At 44.0% G+C, this 18,848-nt stretch overlaps 1 protein-coding gene and 1 pseudogene across 1 annotated transcript in view; both read right to left on the bottom strand.

Moving 5' to 3' along the window:
• RNF19A (ring finger protein 19A, RBR E3 ubiquitin protein ligase) overlaps window positions 1–11,234 on the bottom strand; it is a 93,278-nt gene extending 82,044 nt beyond the window's left edge. Inside the window, exon 1 of the mRNA XM_054018061.1 lies at window positions 11,147–11,234. The gene's annotated coding sequence lies outside the window, so the exon portion shown is untranslated. The remainder of the gene's footprint in view (window positions 1–11,146) is intronic.
• Window positions 1–14,944, bottom strand: part of LOC128831548 (40S ribosomal protein S27-like) — a 29,916-nt pseudogene extending 14,972 nt beyond the window's left edge.
• Between the last annotated feature and the right edge of the window lie 3,904 nt (window positions 14,945–18,848).

The following is an 18,848-nucleotide window of genomic DNA, read 5'->3' as shown; positions in this document are numbered from 1 at the left end:
TTATCGTCAGTCTTTTCCAAAAAGAGGGATGGACCCTCAAATGGCAAATCCTGGATGGTCTACTGTACTACAGGGAGACCAGAAGATTACAGCCATGATCACCACCTCATAGAAATAGCAGATGCCCTGGAACAAGCTGCTGAGTCTGCTGCATCCAAACTGTTTTGATGAGCTGTCCTTTACACCAACTTACTCTTCTCTACCATAAGAGTGAACTCTTGCCTGGAATTCTCTTGTAGCCTATCTTTAAACTTCATGATGTGTTCCCATAGGGTGAAGTTGTCACAACTTAGGAGAGCTTGCTGATTAGCAATTCTTAGCTGCAGCCCTTCTGTCAAAGTTTATGATCAAACAGGTCCAGCCTCTGATTCTTTACTCTTCAGAGTCGATGCAGGGAGACCCTGCCTCTCCTGCTAGTTAGCTGCTGCCACCACCCAAGAGACAAGGGGCAGGTGAAAGTAGAGGTCTTTGAAGCCCTTAGAAGGACATAGTATCACCTCTCTGTCTATTTCAATGTAGTCAGTAGAAGGGGTCTGCCAAAGTATTTTAACTGGTTCCAGAATTGCTTAGTTAATCAGAAGCGCCGCTCAGGGGGGTCCCGCAGAAGCTACAATGTCTACTGGTTTGGGGGATTTCTGGTGGACCTCTTCTGCTTGAATATCTAACTGAGTCCTTTTTAAGCAGTTCTTAGTCAGCCCTGTAATCCTCTGGTGGTGAAAAAAAAAAAATATGCTCACCATTTCTACAAACTCATCTGGAGATGAGGAAGGACACACCAGGACACTGAGGCAATGGTTGATCTGCCTCTTTCAGTGGAGAAGCTGTCTAAGCAACTGCCAGTTGCATGGTACTAGGTATCTGAGAACCCTGTCTGTGGTGCTGATGAACTTGGAACCCTTGAGGAAGTCAAGTCAGAAAGGTGAGGAGAGGTTCTAGCAAGGGGAGGGACACCCCATAGTGTCCAGAATGGCCACAGACATGGTGATGGACCCCATTTCTGAATCTGTCAAAGATGACTGAGTCCTGCAATCATGGTGGAGCAGAACCTATGTGGACAGGAGACAGGTAAACCAAACCCAGAGGTATCAGTACCGGGCATATTAACTGCTGTTTGCCCTTGGAATATACTGGCATCTACCAGAAGTAGAATTGATATTGAATGCTCTTGTGGAGCTAGAGTATGGATTACAGTCACTGATACCATCTGAAACCCCTTCTGCACAGATGGGGACACTGGTAACGAAAGGTTAAGTCATTCTTTCATCGAAGCATATGCTTGTGCTGGCATCAATACCAGGACTGGGTCTTGGGTCTGACAAATCGAAACTTCAGGGATTGGCCTCGTTGGACCTGGCACAGGTTCTGGAATTGACAAACCTCTCTTTGCAGCAGAGGAACACTCCAGGGAAAGCTTCCCCTCAGAGTCCCTCCAAGAGATCTTGCTTTTAGCTGGATGAGGTACCAGGTCCTTGTCAGATCTGTCTCTCTTCTTCGGTGTTGGAGACATAGAACATAGTACTGAAGACATCTCAGGAGGCGCACTCTGCTCCAGTAGTGCCATACTCTGAGTGTGCTCTGAACCTTACAGCTCCAATGGAGGGCGAAGTGCCACCTCCATAAGGAGACACTTCAGTTTTGCTGCTCTGTCTTTGAGTGAGCCTTAAACCCTCTGCAAATGTGATACTTGTCCCTAATGTGGGACACCCCCAGACAGAAAATTCAGGCAGCTGAGGTGTGGGTCACTGACTGGCATCAGTCTGGCATATAACCAGCAGAACTTGGACCCCAGAGAGCGAGGCATGGCTCTAATATCAAAAATAAAATTGGGTAAAACCTCTCTCTAACTACTAAGTGAGAAACGTACCACAGACAGAGTGAAGGAAATGAACTTGCGATAGCACGTCTGGAAGCACTTCAACAACCATCACTGGCAGTCAGTAGGAACCGAGTGCACTCAGGGGCAGGTCTGTCCTCTTATACCAGCAGGTAGTGGTGCACAGTGGTGGAGAGCACTCGAGCTGCCCTGACAGGTACTGCTGAGGGAAAAAGTTCTCTGACAATTGTGCCAAAGGCACGCACACACCTACTATGGCATAGACATGTGCAATTACTCTAAGAAGAATTATTGTTCAAAGTCATACTCTGATTAGCTAGTTTGGCCTTTCTGGTGATTTGAGAGTAATGTACCAACTACTGATGAATGCAACGCTGGTACCGCTCATCACTGACAAATTAATTAAATGCACATAACTGGAAGTCACTCAAACATGGTTTATCTTCTAGTCACTCATCTCTCAGAGCTTCCTTGTCTAAGACAATTCTGATAAAAAAAAGTGTACACCTAGGAACAAGTTTAACTTCACATATCTGAGTCATCCCATTGACTTGAAACAGACTATTCGCATGAGTGAAGTTCAGCATGTGCCTCAATCTTTTCAGGATTGAGTATCTCTAACAATCTTCTTAAGCTTCCTTTAACTTCCACTGCCATATTGTCTACTGCAGGGGTCTCCAAACTACAGCCCGCAGGCCGGATCCGGCCCGGGGCTTCCATTTGTCCGGCCCTCCAAACAACAGGGGAGGAGAAGCGAACAGCTGAGTAGGCACCCGGAGCAGGCAGGGGGTGGGGCTGCCGGAGGCAGCTCACATGGGGCGGCAGCACAGCTGAGCTGTGAAGAGGGGTGAGTGCCTCTGGGAGCCAGTGTCCCCCCCAAAAGGGGAGTGTCGTTGCTGCAGCCGAGCAGGTACAGGGAGAAGCAAACAGGCAGGCTGCAGCTGAGTAGGCACGGAAAGCAGGCAGGGGGAGGGGCTGCCGGCAGCAGCTTGGGGGGGGGGGTGAGGGGGGAAGCTCAGCTGAGCTGTGCGGAGGGGTGAGTGCCCCCGGGAGCCAGTGTCCCCCCAAAAGGGGAGCCAACTTAGGGGAGAGTTGCTGCTGCAGCCGAGCAGGCACGGACCCCTGCCTTAAAGTAAACATACAAGCCAGATGCCTAATTACATCTCCAATAAATGGAGTAAAGAAGATGGAAATTAACAATTTCATAATGGTTAAATTTTAACTACAGCACTAATAGAACCAAACAGTATTTGTATGCTACAAAAGAGTTTTTAGAAATAAAATTAAAAAAAGTGAAACGATTTTTAATGTATTGACAAATATTGTGTGATTTCACAGAACCTGCATCGATTAATTTTTATACCTGATTTAGAATTTAATGCAACACTGACACAGTAGAGTAGTGTTGTTTTTTTAAACGATTTTGCATATACAGTGGAACCCTGCAATAATGCGCCCCGCAATAATGCAAATTCGGTTATAACGCGGGGCGAGTCCAGCGGGCGCGAGGCATTTGGGGTCTATACCCCGGCAGCTGCAGCAGGAGTGACTCTCCCTGCAGCCCCAGCACAAGCACACCCCTGGGGTTCTCACCTCTGTCCCCGGCTGGGCCGGCTCCAGCCCGCAGCCCGCGTCCTTCCCTCCTCACCGACTGACAACTTTCAAATACCTTGCAGGCGGGACTGGCGCAGAGCCCTCCCGGCAGGCGGCGCAGCAGGAGAGGCCGAGTGGCGAGCGCCCCGGCCAGGGCCGCCCTGGGGGAAGGGGGGGGGGGGAGGAAGGCAAGTGGGGCAATTTGCCCCGGGCCTCACAGGGGCCCCGCGAGCCCAGGCCCGGCAGCAGTCTGGGTCTTTGGCGGCGGGGGGCCCTTCAGTGCTGCCGAAGACGTGGAGCGACTGAAGGGCCTCCCGCCGCTGAAGACCCAGACCGCCGCCTGCTGAGTACAAGCGCCGGAGCTCCCCCGTTTTGCCCCAGGTCCCCTGAATCCTCTGGGCGGCCGTGGCCCCAGCTGAAGGAAGCCCTGGCCACCCCCCTTCTCTCTCTCCCCCCCACTAGCCATGGCGCGCACTCTGTTGCCCGGGGCATGTCTGCAGCGCAGGGAGTCCTGCTCCTCCTGCCTTGGACAAAACTTCCTTAATGGTTGTAAGTTGAAACCCCACTATAATGCAACCCCGCATTTACCGCGATTGAATTTTTGGACCCTAATTATCGCGTTATAGCGGGATTCCACTGTATTTAATTTCTTTCACGGTCACTTCGGCCCACCAAGCCCCTTCAAAAATCTAATATGGCCCTTGTCTCAAAGTTTGGAGACCTCTGGTCTACAGTATTGAAAACTGGAGGCCCCTAGCCCTGCTCCCTTTAGAATTCTAACTTCTTCTCTCTGAAGATTTTTTAAGCATAGCAAAATTGGGGATTGAAAGGAAAACAAATGCTACCATTAAATGATCAAAAACTGTCTACTATATTTTTTACATACTTCAGTAGCACTAAAACATGTCAAAGATATGCATTTCTTTACTATTGATGCACTGCTCTGGTGGTTGGCAGCACAAACCAAGGCATGAATCAATAGCCAAATAGAGCTAAATAAAGCATAACTGCAATGAAGTCAAAGAAGCTTTGCCAAAAGAGAATTTGGCCTATAGAATATAGCTTGCTGCAGTTTACTGCTTAGTTATCCATATATCTTCTCTATCATAATGGCACTACTTTCAGGCCTAGTAAGCCCCCAGCAATGTTTGTCACCTAACGAAAAAAAAACCTAATCAGGGCTTTGAAAATGTACTGCAGTTTTATTGCATGACCTTCCTTGCAAGGCTTTAGAAAACAAAAGATATGGCTTAAAAAGTACACTAGTCATACTGCAGGTAGCGAAAACAAAAAACACAAGTATTGTGGAAGTCATGATTTGAATACGTTCTTGTCCTAGTTTTTTTAATCAAATAATATTAATACCTTGAATCGGCAATATAGGATAAACTTATCTGCAGCAGTATAGCTGTTTTCTGTGATCTGGTTAAACAAGTGCTGAAAACAAGAGTTTTTGTTTTTCCTTCCTTAGTCAGGCAAGGTGCAGACTGTCCCAGTGAAGATACTTTGCATTCTTGCAAGGCAGGGTGCATCCTTCTCTTTATTTCTCTTGAGTTTTCCATAGCTGAAAACCAATTAGTTAATCTATGATCTACTTTATCCTGGAATGGTCACTTAATTGTTAATAGTGAAAAAACTCTGTATTCCTCCATTGAGACTAGGAGGCTTTCTTGTACTCTTACTCTGGTTGGATGTCTGCAATGGTGTCAGATCACAGAAGAGGTAGAAAGGTTCATTTTTCTGCGATTCACTGCCACCAGTGCAGATAAGAGTTGTGACTAGAAGTCCACCACACAAGAAAATGTAAACCTGGGCAGCAAAAGGGAGAACAAGTGAAGGTGGCGAGAAGAACAACCAGTGAGGTAGGAATTCTGAGAAAGATTCTTGGCATCCAGTAACCAAATGCAGTATCAGTTCAGGTGTGGACATTTAAGCCCACAGAGTTTTGGAAAATGGGGGAAGAATCACCAGGAGGTAGCTTTGCACTGTTCCTCTCTACATTCTCCTAGCCTAGGATGCATAGGATGGTTGAATGGGGAATCTTACACATTCCCAGGCACACCAGCACTTTCGCTTTGTAGGCTGTGGATAACATTCAGGACACATTTGGTTAGAGATAATCTGAAAGCGTGTCAGCTCCATTTATGACCTTCAAATTGAATGAACAGGGCTTCTGACTTCCTGTGGAGACATGATTTAGGCTTCTCCTAATATTAAAAACACAAGTATCTCACTATTTAATTTATAAAGGTAACAAAAGTAAACAGCTATATCCTTATTGGGGGGAGAGAAAGACCACTTTTGGTAGGAAGCGGAGACAAGTGCAAAGTACTCCCTGGAGAAAAGTAATAAATAAGCAGTGTATTCCTAGCAACAAGATAAAGAATGAGTACTGATTTAGACCTCCAAGGGTGGGGTATTTGGTGAAGGACATGATGATTCCTTTGTGGAAAAGAAATCTTCCTTGAGGATACGTTATGAATTGGTCACGATTAAAGAATTTAGCTTTCAGACTCAGATCTCACAGCTGAACTTGTTTGCAAATCAGCAAGTCTACTGTGAAATTGTTGGCTCTGGAAACATGAAGAGCAGATGGGGAGAGGGAGGATACTTCTGCACAACTGACCAAAACAACCAGTTTCCTGTTGTTTACTCTTCAATCCCCTGGCCAATTGGGCTAGGCCACTACAGACATACCATCCGTTCAAAGTCAGATGTCCCTGTGGTGCTAGATGTTTGGAAGACTGGACAACCAGCATTAGTATGCTTACCTAGAGAATGCTGATGAAGCAAAGGGCCTAGGTCATCCTGGTGCCTAAGTGGATTTCCAAACAGCCTGCTGGTTTCTGTTATAACATGCCATCGGTCCAATTATAATCGGGAAGACACTTCTACCATGTCTGGCTGTTCAGTGATACATTTATCACTGATTGAGAGGGCCTGTAAGAAGAGATCTTACTGACAGGAAGAGTTGCAGAATTTGAAGTCTGGACAGTGTACAGCACCAAATCCTCAAGTCCGCAGAGGTGACTTGAAGCTCTGGGGGACTGGTGTAGTTGAGGACCAAAACTATCTGGTTTGAATGGATCAGTTTATTCCACCCTCTTTATCAAGGGAAAAACATTTTTCTACTTTGATGTCTTATCAGAGTCTCCAGAAAAGGATTTATTGCAAAAGGATCAGGGAGCATTCTTCCTCACTCCCATTCCTGTTCACCACTAAGCTAATTAACTAGAATATACTGAAAGTTCTGCGTCCTTCTGTTCCTTCACAGAAAGGGAACTGGATGAGCAAAGTGTCTAGGTAGGGCCCCATCAACCTCTCCCATTTTTGAAGGGCTACTACTTTCATCATCATGATTGTGGTTAAGGTTCTGCAGACTGATGAGTGTCTAAAGGGGAGGGAGGGGAATTAAAAAAAATAAATAAATAATAATAATAAATTACTACTGATATACCATACTTTTATTACAGCACCAGTGTTATCTATAGAAACATGACAGTAAACTTCCCTTAAGTTGATAGGCACTATAAAATCCCCATTTCAGTAACCCATGTTCACCTGGTACAGCGTTTCCAGCCCGAACCTCTAGTCTTTAATAAAATGATCTATTTGAGGTTCACAACCCTTATAATTCACCTTGAAAGCTTTCTCTCCAAAAATTGAATAGGGTAAAGGTGGCTCCTAGGAACCACTCGTATGGAAACAGGAATATGGCTGTGCTGATGTCTTGGAGCTTTGGCAGTTAAGGAAGTTTTCCCTGTTTTGGAAAAAAAGTGTCAAATTCTGTAAAGTACCTTTTCTTCAAAACTAGAAGGCATCACTGACTTGAAATAATTTTTGCCCAGATTCCATCAAAACAGCCAATCTACTCTCAATTAAATCATCTGATTAAGTGGTCAACTGCTAAAATTGATACTTATTAAAAAAAAAAAAAAAAAAAAAACTTGGTGTCACTGATGACTTGTGAAAAGGACAAAATGAGAGAATTCCACATAAACAGCCTTGAGGGCATAGTCTAGTTCCTCCACAAAATATGTGGGACTACTGAAGGAAAGGGCAATGAACTTTAGCTTGAAAGAAAAGCTCCATCCCCCATGTGCCAGAAAATCCAGTGGACTACAAATGAGATGGCCATAACATTGTTTGGCAGCTTTAGAAAGTCCAGAGTTATGACAATTAACATATTAAAAAGCCACTAGGTGTTTTATAGAGTATTTTCTAGATTATTTGGATAAAATGAAGTGTATGTCTAGGAAGAACTGCTTAGAAAATATACAGGAACAATCAGCTATGATAAGCAGAGCTGCAGCAAACTCATAATTCCTGATCATAGATTATCAGGGTTGGAAGGGACCTCAGGAGATCATCTAGTCCCATCGCCTGCTCAAAGCAGGACCAATCCCCAATTAAATAATCCAACCGATTTTTGCCCCATATCCCTAAGTGGCCCCCTCAAAGGTTGAACTCACAATCCAGGGTCTAGCAGGCCAATGTTCAAACCACTGAGCTATCCTCCCCATCCCTGATGGATTTTCAGTTTTCCTTTTGAAAATTTTCTTCACTCTTCAATTTTCTTTTTGAAGACATGTTTGTAAGGTTTGAAACCTTTTTCTGCAGCCACATTAGGACAGTGGCAGCCATGAGCCAAGAAGCAGAAAGTCTCATTCTCACATTCCATCTAAATTACATTAAAACAATTAAATATCAGGCTGTTAAGAAGGCGCTCCTGTCCCAATAGTACCCACCATCACCAGATAAAGAAACAAATCTTAAGATATCAAACAAAGTTTTCTTTAAATAACATTCTGTTGGGCAAGGAACCACTTATCAAAGTTGTGAATGTGGAATCTATAGTTCTTTATTGTTTTATTTGTATGGTCCCTACTTCTCTATTGTTTATTTGTATGGTTTCTGTCTGTTGCATAATTAATTTTGCAAGATTTATATCAACTAAGGTTGTGGGGTATGATTGGATAAAGAACTGTTTCATAATGGGCTAGGATTGGTTAAAAATACTGTTTTGGAATACTTTAGTTCAAAATTATTGGCTAACATATAGCTAAGCAGGACTCAAGTTTAACTACATAAACTGGGGTCCAAAAGGAAGTTCTTTGGAACCAACTCCAGGACACAATCCAAGATCAGAGCTGCCAGACATCAACACCCTGCCAACTATATCATGCAGAAGCTGGAGTCCCCAGATGACCTGATCCTGACTGGCCACTAGGAAAAGTTCATCTGCCTTATCGGGAGTGGTGAGCATTATATGCTTAGCGTGTGCATTCTCTTTTGGTAACTTAATAAATAGAAGCTAAGGATATTACTGTGTAAGGCTCTTTCACTGGTAAAAGCCCCCACAAGCCCACAGAATACTATACCTTGAGCCCTAAGAACTGGGTAAGGATGGCCCTGAGCCTTTGGAACAGGGTAATAGTAGGTGCCTTTTTCCCGGAGCCCTAGGAAATGGGGGAAAGAAAGAGAGAGTGCCTAAATTAACTAGATTACACCTTGAGCCCATGGAAGGGTAAAGGTGGGGTGCCCTAGAGTTTACAGGTAACACTTTAGGGATACACTGGCCTCCAGAGAGAGGATGTTGTAGAACATGAAGAAGCACCTGCGTACACTTATTAGAATTCCTGTTAGCCACGTTACACATGTTCTAGCCAAAAGCATGCTTAAAAACACAATTTTTACATCAGGAGATTTCAAGCATAAGGTAATAGTCAAGAGTTGAGTGAACCTGTAAGAATTTGTACTGATATTCATTCTTCCGAAAAAAATCCTTTTATAGCTATTTTCAATTTGTAGAGGGCAGCGTGCAGTGTTTTAGCTACTTGTCTAACAAGAGAGTAATAGTCCTGCATCAGGCAATCCTTTGAGAGGAATCCTTAGCTTATATATTAGAGGGAGGGTCACTGTAAACCAGGGGTAGGCAACCTATGGCATGGGTGTTGAAGGCGGCATGCGAGCTGGTTTTCAGTGGCACTCACACTGCCTGGGTCCTGGCCACCGATCCGGGGGGCTCTGCATTTTAATTTAATTTTAAATGAAGCTTCTTAAACATTTTAAAAACCTTATTTACTTTACATACAACAATAGTTTAGTTATATATCATAGATTTATAGAACGAGACATTCTAAAAACGTTAAAATGTATTACCAGCACGCAAAACCTTAAATTAGAGTGAATACATGAAGACTCAGCACAGCACTTCTGGAAGGTTGCCGAGCCCTGCTGTAAACTTCCCCATTCTTTGAAAAGGATTGAAGGAATGGAAGCATTTTAGCCTTTTCTGAGTCCAAGAACAAACCTTTCAGTTGAAGGTGGGGTTTGTGACTTCCTTTGAAGTATATTGCACCTTCTGGGAAAGTCAAGTAAAGGGATTAGAGTCAAAGCTCCACCTTGATTGCTGGGAAAGCTTCATTCAGGTATGAAATCACATCAGGCCTCTCCTATCTCACATCCACCTAATGCTGCAAAGGATCGAAGTGGGATTTTTGCCCTGCCAATACCTCAGCTAAGGAATGTGTGGGCTCAGTGGCTTCTCTTAAGGAGCAGTCTGTGATAGTACAGAAACTGGGCTCAGTGGGAAACTAAGGAGGTTCCTCTGAACAGCAGCCTGAGTGTAAATGCCACAAACGAGTCTGTAATCAAGGCCTGTAACATACTACTTATACACAATGCATTTATGGTTCTCTTTGGAAGTCTTCTACTTCTTTCTTTTAGTTTTTTTGAGCCAAAAAATGAAAGAGTGGTGCTTCACTTAAAGAAAAGAAAAAAAAAAAAATGCAGAGTGCTATTGAAGCACCATTTTGAAAGTAAAAACTATGACATGGTGCACAAGAACTGCCAAAAATACAAGTTACCGAGGAAAGAATGACTGACCTCTCCAGACACACAAAAACTCTTCATTTAGATTAGCTGCTACCTCTCGGACAAGAAAAAAAAGTGTGTGTGTAATGGTGGTAGGTGATCACAGAGATTAGAATTTAGAAGTGCTCAGATGAAAAAATAAAAATCAATAGACTAACATGTTACCACAGAATCTATCTATATATACTACATTGCTACAGAAAATTAATGAAAATATCTGTCTGCTCAAAAAAAAAAAAAAATGTTCAGAAGTTAACTGTTCTCACTGAAAACTTTATAGATCACCAGAATTTAGCTACATTTTAATAATGTTGCCAATCTTCCCCTTCTGATAAGGAAAGTACTGAGGGTAGTGGCTATATGGGATCATAATTGTATTCTTTTTAGCAATGGTCTTTAGTTTGGAAGATCCTAGGCGGGTCATTTATCTGTATTTGATAAGTGATTAGTACTTATATGGCTATTGATTTTTTCCCATTTTTATATTTTTAGTTTATTGTATGGCACAGACTAATGGAAATCTACAAATGAAACAAGAGATCACCATATCTCTTGTGTTTTTCTTGAAAATGTCCTCACTCAAGATTAATAATTAAAAAACAACAACAACAACAACAACACACACACACACACACACACACATACATCATGGAAGACTGAGTATCAAGAAGGCAAATCGCATATAAATCTAATGAGTCAAAGAAAAAAAGTCACCTTCTGCCTGCCACTAATTAGAGGTATTGAAAAATTTGTATTCTACTAGGTATGTATGTAGCCTCTTAGTACAGAAAATAAAAACATGCATCACAAGTCACTGAAAAACAAAACAAAGCGTCTGGTTACCTTCTTGGTGGAAATTTATCTCCATGTGCAAGTCAGTTGTACTTAGCAATACAACATACACCACCAGTCTGATCTTGAAGTTGTGCACATGCATTGGTTCATCCACAGTTACACATCTTCCATCAGCTAATGCAGAAGTGACACTGGAAACTTACAGCTGGAATAAATGCAGAGGGAAAGGAAAATTGAAGTTAGCTCCCTTATGAGTCAACAACCATAAACATGAACATTAGAACTGGTCCTCTGAAGAACTTTTATTAACTGTAAGCAAGAATCAGTTTGAATCTTGGCTCCTCTTACAGATTAGGAGTCAGACCAAACACTTTGGGATTTAAGTGCTTGTGTGTCTATGCTCCTGTTTTAATTATTAAAAATTCTTCTCCAAAATCTGGTGACTTATCAACAGCATACTGCATTATAATTCAGGGTGCAAGTTAGAGAATGATTTCTGGACCTTTGACCAGGGCCAGAGTAAATTAACAGCATATCAGAGACATTGCACTTGGGCATAAGAGGATATGGGTGCAAAAAAAAAAAAAAAAGTAGTTGCAGTGCTTGAAAGCTCACAGCCCTTTGTCACTAGCCTCAAAGCAGGATTTTTTTAGTATTAAGAAAGGATTCAGATGTCCTGCCCACAAAAGCATTGTGGTGAGCACCACAACAGGGTTAAAGGGGGGTTGGGGAGTGGATCATAAGATGTATGGTAGAGCAACCTACTTACTGGACAAATAAGATAGGAAGCAGTCAGAGGGTAAGATGGAGATACTTCATAAAGGTACACATTTACATCTGTCAAATACCTTCCCTCTTCCTGATCCACTGCTGTCATCACTAAATAGAAATTTAAGAATTCTGATGACTCTTGCATACAAGTTCTGCCATTTTGCATATAAGACAGTTATTTTTCAATTCACACTTTTAGAATTAATGATCAAACCTATCCTCATTTCTGCAAAGCTAAAAATGGCTGGAAATGCATAGAGCTTGAGCCAGGCACTAGACTTCAAATCATTTAAAAGCGACAACTACTTTTTACCTTAATATTTATATTTTGTTCAAAAATAAAAGGGTTTGATAAAACATTAGAAATGTTTGCCAGATTTTTCTAATTTCAAGACTAATGTATTTTTTTTAATCTGTAAGCCTTTTTCTGTAGACTGTAGTCCCAAAGAGCAGCAGCATTACTGCCTGTGCAAGAGAAAGTGAAACTGACCAGTTTATTTTCATTTTCCAATCTGAATAAAATGCAAACAGCACTAATTTTCAGGGAATACTGAAAACAAAATGCCTACATGTTTTCCTGATTTTTAATTGTATTTACACTTTCAAACAGTTTCACAGCTCAACAGGAGTAAAATTTAGCAAAATAGTTCAGTCACATAAGGCCATCACCATTTCTGTAGATGCAAATGAATTTTGCCAGTTAGTGCAATTTCCATTTTATATTTTACTCCGATTTGGATCCCTCCAATTAGATCCACAAATCAGCTGATAGACAGATCTCTTGAAAAAAGTGAATTAAAAAAACCACTTCATTCTCAATCATAATATTAAACTGAAAACCTTCCTTTGCAGTGGACAAAGTGAAAAGTAGCTCAACATATGCTGAAATCCAGCGTTTCCACTGGCAATAAAGTTTTAGAAGCTTTATTTGGAGGTAGGTGGGACAAAAGAAAAATATCCAGGGAAATAAAATAAGAAAATCTAAGGTTCTGATTAGACATATCTGCAGCATTCAGCCCTGCAACTCCCCACTCCTCAAATACACTTTGCCCTTTTCACAATTTTGACCTTGGTGATGATTAGCATTACATTTTGAGTAAAAGCAGATATAAAACACTAATCAAAACCAATGCCCGCTAAAACATTAATAGAAATGAAAGTTGTTGTGCCCACCATGTGGAAATAGTCCTATTGTATTAAGAATCCTCAAGAATACCAATGCCAATCTCCTCCCCTGCTTGTTTGCTCCATGCAGATACTAGCGTTCTACATCTCGCTTCTTAAAACATAAGCGAAAGACATAGGAGGCTCCCTCAAGCAGAACTGCCCCTTATGTTCTTATTTATGGGTGGAGCCCCAGGGGATCCCGCCTTCAGACCTGCACTGGTTCAGGTCTCATTCATTTGTTTGGGTCTCAGAATTCCTACCTGGATATTTAATTTTAAGGTTGTTTGTGTTTCCAGCTCTATTTTCCTACCCCAACCACACCCTCACCCACTAATTTTAGGGCTCTACGGCTATGTCCACACCAGACTTTTTTGGGAAAAATCTCCCACTCCTACATTACCACCAGTGCAAACCCACTGGTAAAAATGCTAGTGTTGACAAGGCACCACGGTAAAAATGCTAGTGTTAGCCACGTAACCGCACTCCAAACAGGTCTACATGTTAAACATGCCAGCAGCAGCAGCGCCTGGAGGCTTGTCTACACTAGCACTGCCCCCATTACACCACCGTGCCAGTGGTGTATGATAGATAGGTCTTAAGTAGATGTAATCCAGTCTCTTGTGGTGGGGCATTAGTCTCTCTTCTGCTCTCCGCCCGGGGTTACTTTTAAGGTCCAATTCAAGAGGCGTGTTAGTCGCTGCTCCAGACCCATTTCTAGGTGGGGGTGCTACAGGCTCCCCAAAAGAATCGGTGTCTCTCTCTCCGCCTGGGGATTAACGGCAAATCGGGGCTGGCCACATCTCCCCACCCGCTGGCCATTCCCAGGCCCCCTCGCCCCCCGCTAGCAGACCCTGACCCACCCCGTGCGGGGCCACAGCGCCCCCAGCTCGGGCCTGGCGGAGCTCCCGGCTGTGTGCGGCGAGGGAGGGGGACGCGCCCCCCTTGGCGCCGCAGCCCGGACTCCCCCCGCTGGCGGCCCGGCCGGGAGCTGACGGGAGACAATGGACACGATGACTTCACCCGCCAGTAATGTGAGGAGCCGCCGCCGCCTCCGGCTGCCAGGACGCTGCTCCGCTGCCAGCGCCCGGGGGCAGCGGGCTCCCAGCCGGGGCCTGGGGACGCGCTACCTGCCCAGCCTCTCACTCACCGACCCCGGCCCGAGGGGCCCTGCCCAGAGGCGGTTCCGCCCGCGCCTCCCCGGCGCTTCGGGCGGCTCCCTGCCGGGCACGCCGCGGAGGCCGCGTCAGGGCAGTTCCCCGCGCAGCAGGGGCCCCTGCAGCCGCGCCAGGCCGGCCCCCGTACCTTTAACTCAGCAGCCGCCGCGACCCCGCTGCGCCCGGCCCCGCGCAGGAAGCGTCTGTGTGTAAGGCGGGAGGGGCAGGAGGCGGCGCTGCCGGGACCGGGGCGGGCCGAGCTGGGCTGCGCCGGGCCGGGCTGGTTGGTTTCCGAGCCCCCACCCCCATGCGCGGAGCTCACCTCACACGCGGCGGGGCCCCGTGGCCCGAGGCCGCTCGTCCTGCTGCCTGCCTGCGGGCGGGTAACGTGAGCTGCTGGGGCTGGCTGTTTTCATGCCGACCAGCCCCCCACCCCCGCCACACACACATTAACAGCTTCACTGACTTCCCAGCTTGGTGACTTGTTGCCTGCCACCCCTCACAGCACAGGGCTCTTGCCAGCCCCAGGCATTCAAAAGCCAGGAGCCCCCTTCCCTCCATCACACTTACCATTGGGTTCAAATCATGAGCTGCTAAGAAAATAAGCAGTTTGGGGGGCAGTGTATTTGCCCGCTGGGTCTTGAGACCCTACTTTGTCTTCTCAAGTTTTTTCCTCGGCAATGAATAGGGCTAAAAACACACTAATTTGATAAAAACAAACGCTCACAACTCCAAGAGCTGGGGCTTTAAAGGAAAACACCAAATATCCTGAGATCCATGATAAAAATCACAAGAGTTGGCAGCGCTCCCTGTCTTAAAGAAGGAAAAGCCTGTGCATGCATCCATCTAGCACCACTCCCAGGCCGCCCCCACTTAGCACTCCACTCAGCTTTTGGAACCAGAAGACTGTCTTGTCCTGACTTGTCACCAGGTAGTAGCTTGTTGCTGTTTTGAGGCGGCCTGGTGACACAGCATTACTTCTCAATACCATAACACATACCATGGTCCCACTAGACAAACTCCAAACACGAAAGTGCTAACCCATTTAGGAGATTACAGCTCCCAGCATGTGATGCTCCATCTCCAGCCAAGCAGCCTGGAGCTGCTTTGTAGAACTCCATAGGCTGCATTTTGGCCACCCCGGCTGTAACTGAAAGGGAGCAGTTTAATTTATTTGCAAGAGGATTTAGGGTAATGTTATTGTTAATTTATCCAAGCATGAAACTGACTTACTGAACTAGTGTGCAGGGACTTCACAGTTTTGCCGGCAGCAGCACCAACACAAAGTAATTATTTACTATTCTGTGGACTTCACATCCATTAAAATGTAAAAGTGCAGTGAGAAGAATGAACTATTGGAGCATTTCTGTAGGGAAACATTGTTGAGTGCTGATTAGCACCAACTACATGCTGCAAAATATAGACTTTTCCTTCATTTCCGTCCCTCATATTGTTGCTTCAAAAATAAACTTTCAAAATAATTCTAAAAAAAGTCTTGTTTCTTCTTGCACAATTCCACAATCACTGGAATGTTCTGTGAGCACTTGTTTCATGTTCCGATCAATCCTTGCAGAATTTAAAATCTGTCACTTCTCTGTACTTATTGCCAAAACCCTGTGTGACGGGTTGGATCCCCCCTTGGGAGCTGCCACCCGATGTGCAAAGACTACCCTTGCTCCTGTTTTCCCTGCCAGCTCAGGACTCCAGCACCCTGTCTTGCTGAACCAGACACTCCCCTCTGCTCCAACAAAGACCCAGGGTCTGAATTATTTGCCCCAAAGCTGCAGGTTTACCTGAAAACAGCTCACAGAAGTGTGCTTGTCTTTAGCACTCAGATGCCCAATTCCCAATAGGGTCTAAACCCAAATAAATCCATTTTACCCTGTATAAAGCTTATGCAGGGTAAACTCATAAATTGTTCGCCCTCTATAACACTGATAGAGAGATATGCACAGTTGTTTGCTCCCCCAGGTATTAATACATACTCTGAGTTAATTAATAAGTAAAAAAGTGATTTTATTTAATACAGAAAGTAGGATTTAAGTGGTTTGAAGTAGTAACAGACAGAACAAAGTAAGTCACCAAGCAAAATAAAATGCGCAGATCTATTTCTAATCAAACTGAATACAGATAAGATCCTCACCAGTTCCAGAATGCTCCCTTTTACAGGCTAATCTCCTTTTAGCCTGGGTCCAGCAATCACTCACACCCCCTGTAGTTTATTCATAGATTCATAGATTCTAGGACTGGAAGGGAGCTCGAGAGGTCATCGAGTCCAGTCCCCTGCCCTCATGGCAGGACCAAATACTGTCTAGACCATCCCTGATAGACATTTATCTAACTTACTCTTAAATATCTCCAGAGATGGAGATTCCACAACCTCCCTAGGCAATTTATTCCAGTGTTTAACCACCCTGACAGTTAGGAACTTTTTCCTAATGTCCAACCTAGACCTCCCTTGCTGCAGTTTAAGCCCATTGCTTCTGTTCTATCCTTAGAGGCTAAGGTGAACAAGTTTTCTCCCTCCTCCTTATGACACCCTTTTAGATACCTGAAAACTGCTATCATGTCCCCTCTCAGTCTTCTCTTTTCCAAACTAAACAAACCCAATTCTTTCAGCCTGCCTTCATAGGTCATGTTCTCAAAATCTTTAATCATTCTTTTTGCTCTTCTCTGGACCCTCTCCAATTTCTCCACATCTTTCTTGAAATGCGGTGCCCAGAACTGGACACAATACTCCAGCTGAGGCCTAACCAGAGCAGAGTAGAGCGGAAGAAGGACTTCTCGTGTCTTGCTCACAACACACCTGTTAATCCATCCCAGAATCATGTTTGCTTTTTTTGCAACAGCATCACACCGTTGACTCATATTTAGCTTGTGCTCCACTATAACCCCTAGATCCCTTTCTGCCGTACTCCTTCTTAGACAGTCTCTTCCTATTCTGTATGTGTGAAACTGATTTTTTCTTCCTAAGTGGAGCACTTTGCATTTGTCTTTGTTAAACTTCATACTGTTTAACTCAGACCATTTCTCCAATTTGTCCAGATCATTTTGAATTATGACCCTGTCCTCCAAAGCAGTTGCAATCCCTCCCAGTTTGGTATCATCCGCAAACTTAATAAGCCTACTTTCTATGCCAATATCTAAGTCAATAATGAAGATATTGAACAGAGCCGGTCCCAAAACAGACCCCTGCGGAACCCCACTTGTTATGCCTTTCCAGCAGGATTGGGAACCATTAATAACAACTCTCTGAGTACGGTTATCCAGCCAGTTATGCACCCATCTAAATTGTATTTGCTTAGTTTATCAATAAGAATATCATGTGAGACCGTATCAAATGCCTTACTAAAGTCTAGGTATACCACATCCACAGCTTCTCCCTTATCCACAAGACTCGTTATCCTATCAAAGAAAGCTATCAGATTGGTTTGACACGATTTGTTCTTTACAAATCCATGCTGGCTATTCCCTATCACCTTACCACCTTCCAAGTGTTTGCAGATGATTTCCTTAATTACTTGCTCCATTATTTTCCCTGGCACAGAAGTTAAACTAACTGGTCTGTAGTTTCCTGGGTTATTTTTATTTCCCTTTTTATAGATGGGCACCATATTTGCCCTTTTCCAATCTTCTGGAATCTCTCCCGTCTCCCATCATTTTCCAAAGATAATAGCTAGAGGCTCAGATACCTCCTCTATTAGCTCCTTGAGTATTCTAGGATGCATTTCATCAGGCCCTGGTGACTTGCAGGCATCTGACTTTTCTAAGTGATTTTTAACTTGTTCTTTTTTTATTTTATCTGCTAAACCTACCCCCTTCCCATTAACATTCACTGTGTTAGGCATTCCTTCAGACTTCTCAGTGAAGACCGAAACAAAGAAGTCATTAACCATCTCTGCCATTTCCAAGTTTCCTGTTACTGTTTCTCCCTCTTCACTGAGCAGTGGGCCTACCCTGTCTTTGGTCTTCCTCTTGCTTCTAATGTATTGATAAAAAGTTTTCTTGTTTCCCTTTATTCCTGTAACTAGTTTGAGCTCATTTTGTGTCTTTGCCTTTCTAATCTTGCCCCTGCATTCCTGTGTTGTTTGCCTATATTCATCCTTTGTAATCTGTCCTAGTTTCCGTTTTTTATATGACTCCTTTTTATTTTTGAGATCATGCAAGATCTCGTGGTTAAGCCAAGGTGGTCTTTTGCCACATTTTCTATCTTTCCTAACCAGCGGAATAGCTTGCTTTTGGGCCCTGAATAGTGTCCCTTTGAAAAACTGCCAACTCTCCTCAGTTGTTTTTCCCCTCAGTCTTGATTCCCATGGGACCTTACTTATCAGCTCTCTGAGCTTACCAAAATCCGCCTTCCTGAAATCCATTGTCTCTATTTTGCTGTTCTCCCTTCTACCCTTCCTTAGAATTGCAAACTCTATGATTTCATGATCACTTTCACCCAAGCTGCCTTCTACTTTCAAATTCTCAACGAGTTCCTCCCTGTTTGTTAAAATCAAGTCTAGAACAGCTTCCCCCCAGTAGCTTTTTCAACCTTCTGAAATAAAGAGTTGTCTGCAATGCAGTCCAAGAATTTGTTGGATAGTCTGTGCCCTGATGTGTTATTTTCCCAATGTATATTTGGATAGTTGATGTCCCCCATCACCACCAAATCT

The sequence above is a fragment of the Malaclemys terrapin genome, chromosome 2 (genome assembly GCF_027887155.1).
Source record: "Malaclemys terrapin pileata isolate rMalTer1 chromosome 2, rMalTer1.hap1, whole genome shotgun sequence".
NCBI classification, from domain to species: Eukaryota; Metazoa; Chordata; order Testudines; family Emydidae; genus Malaclemys; species Malaclemys terrapin.
This window is presented reverse-complemented; position numbering and strand designations above follow the sequence as displayed.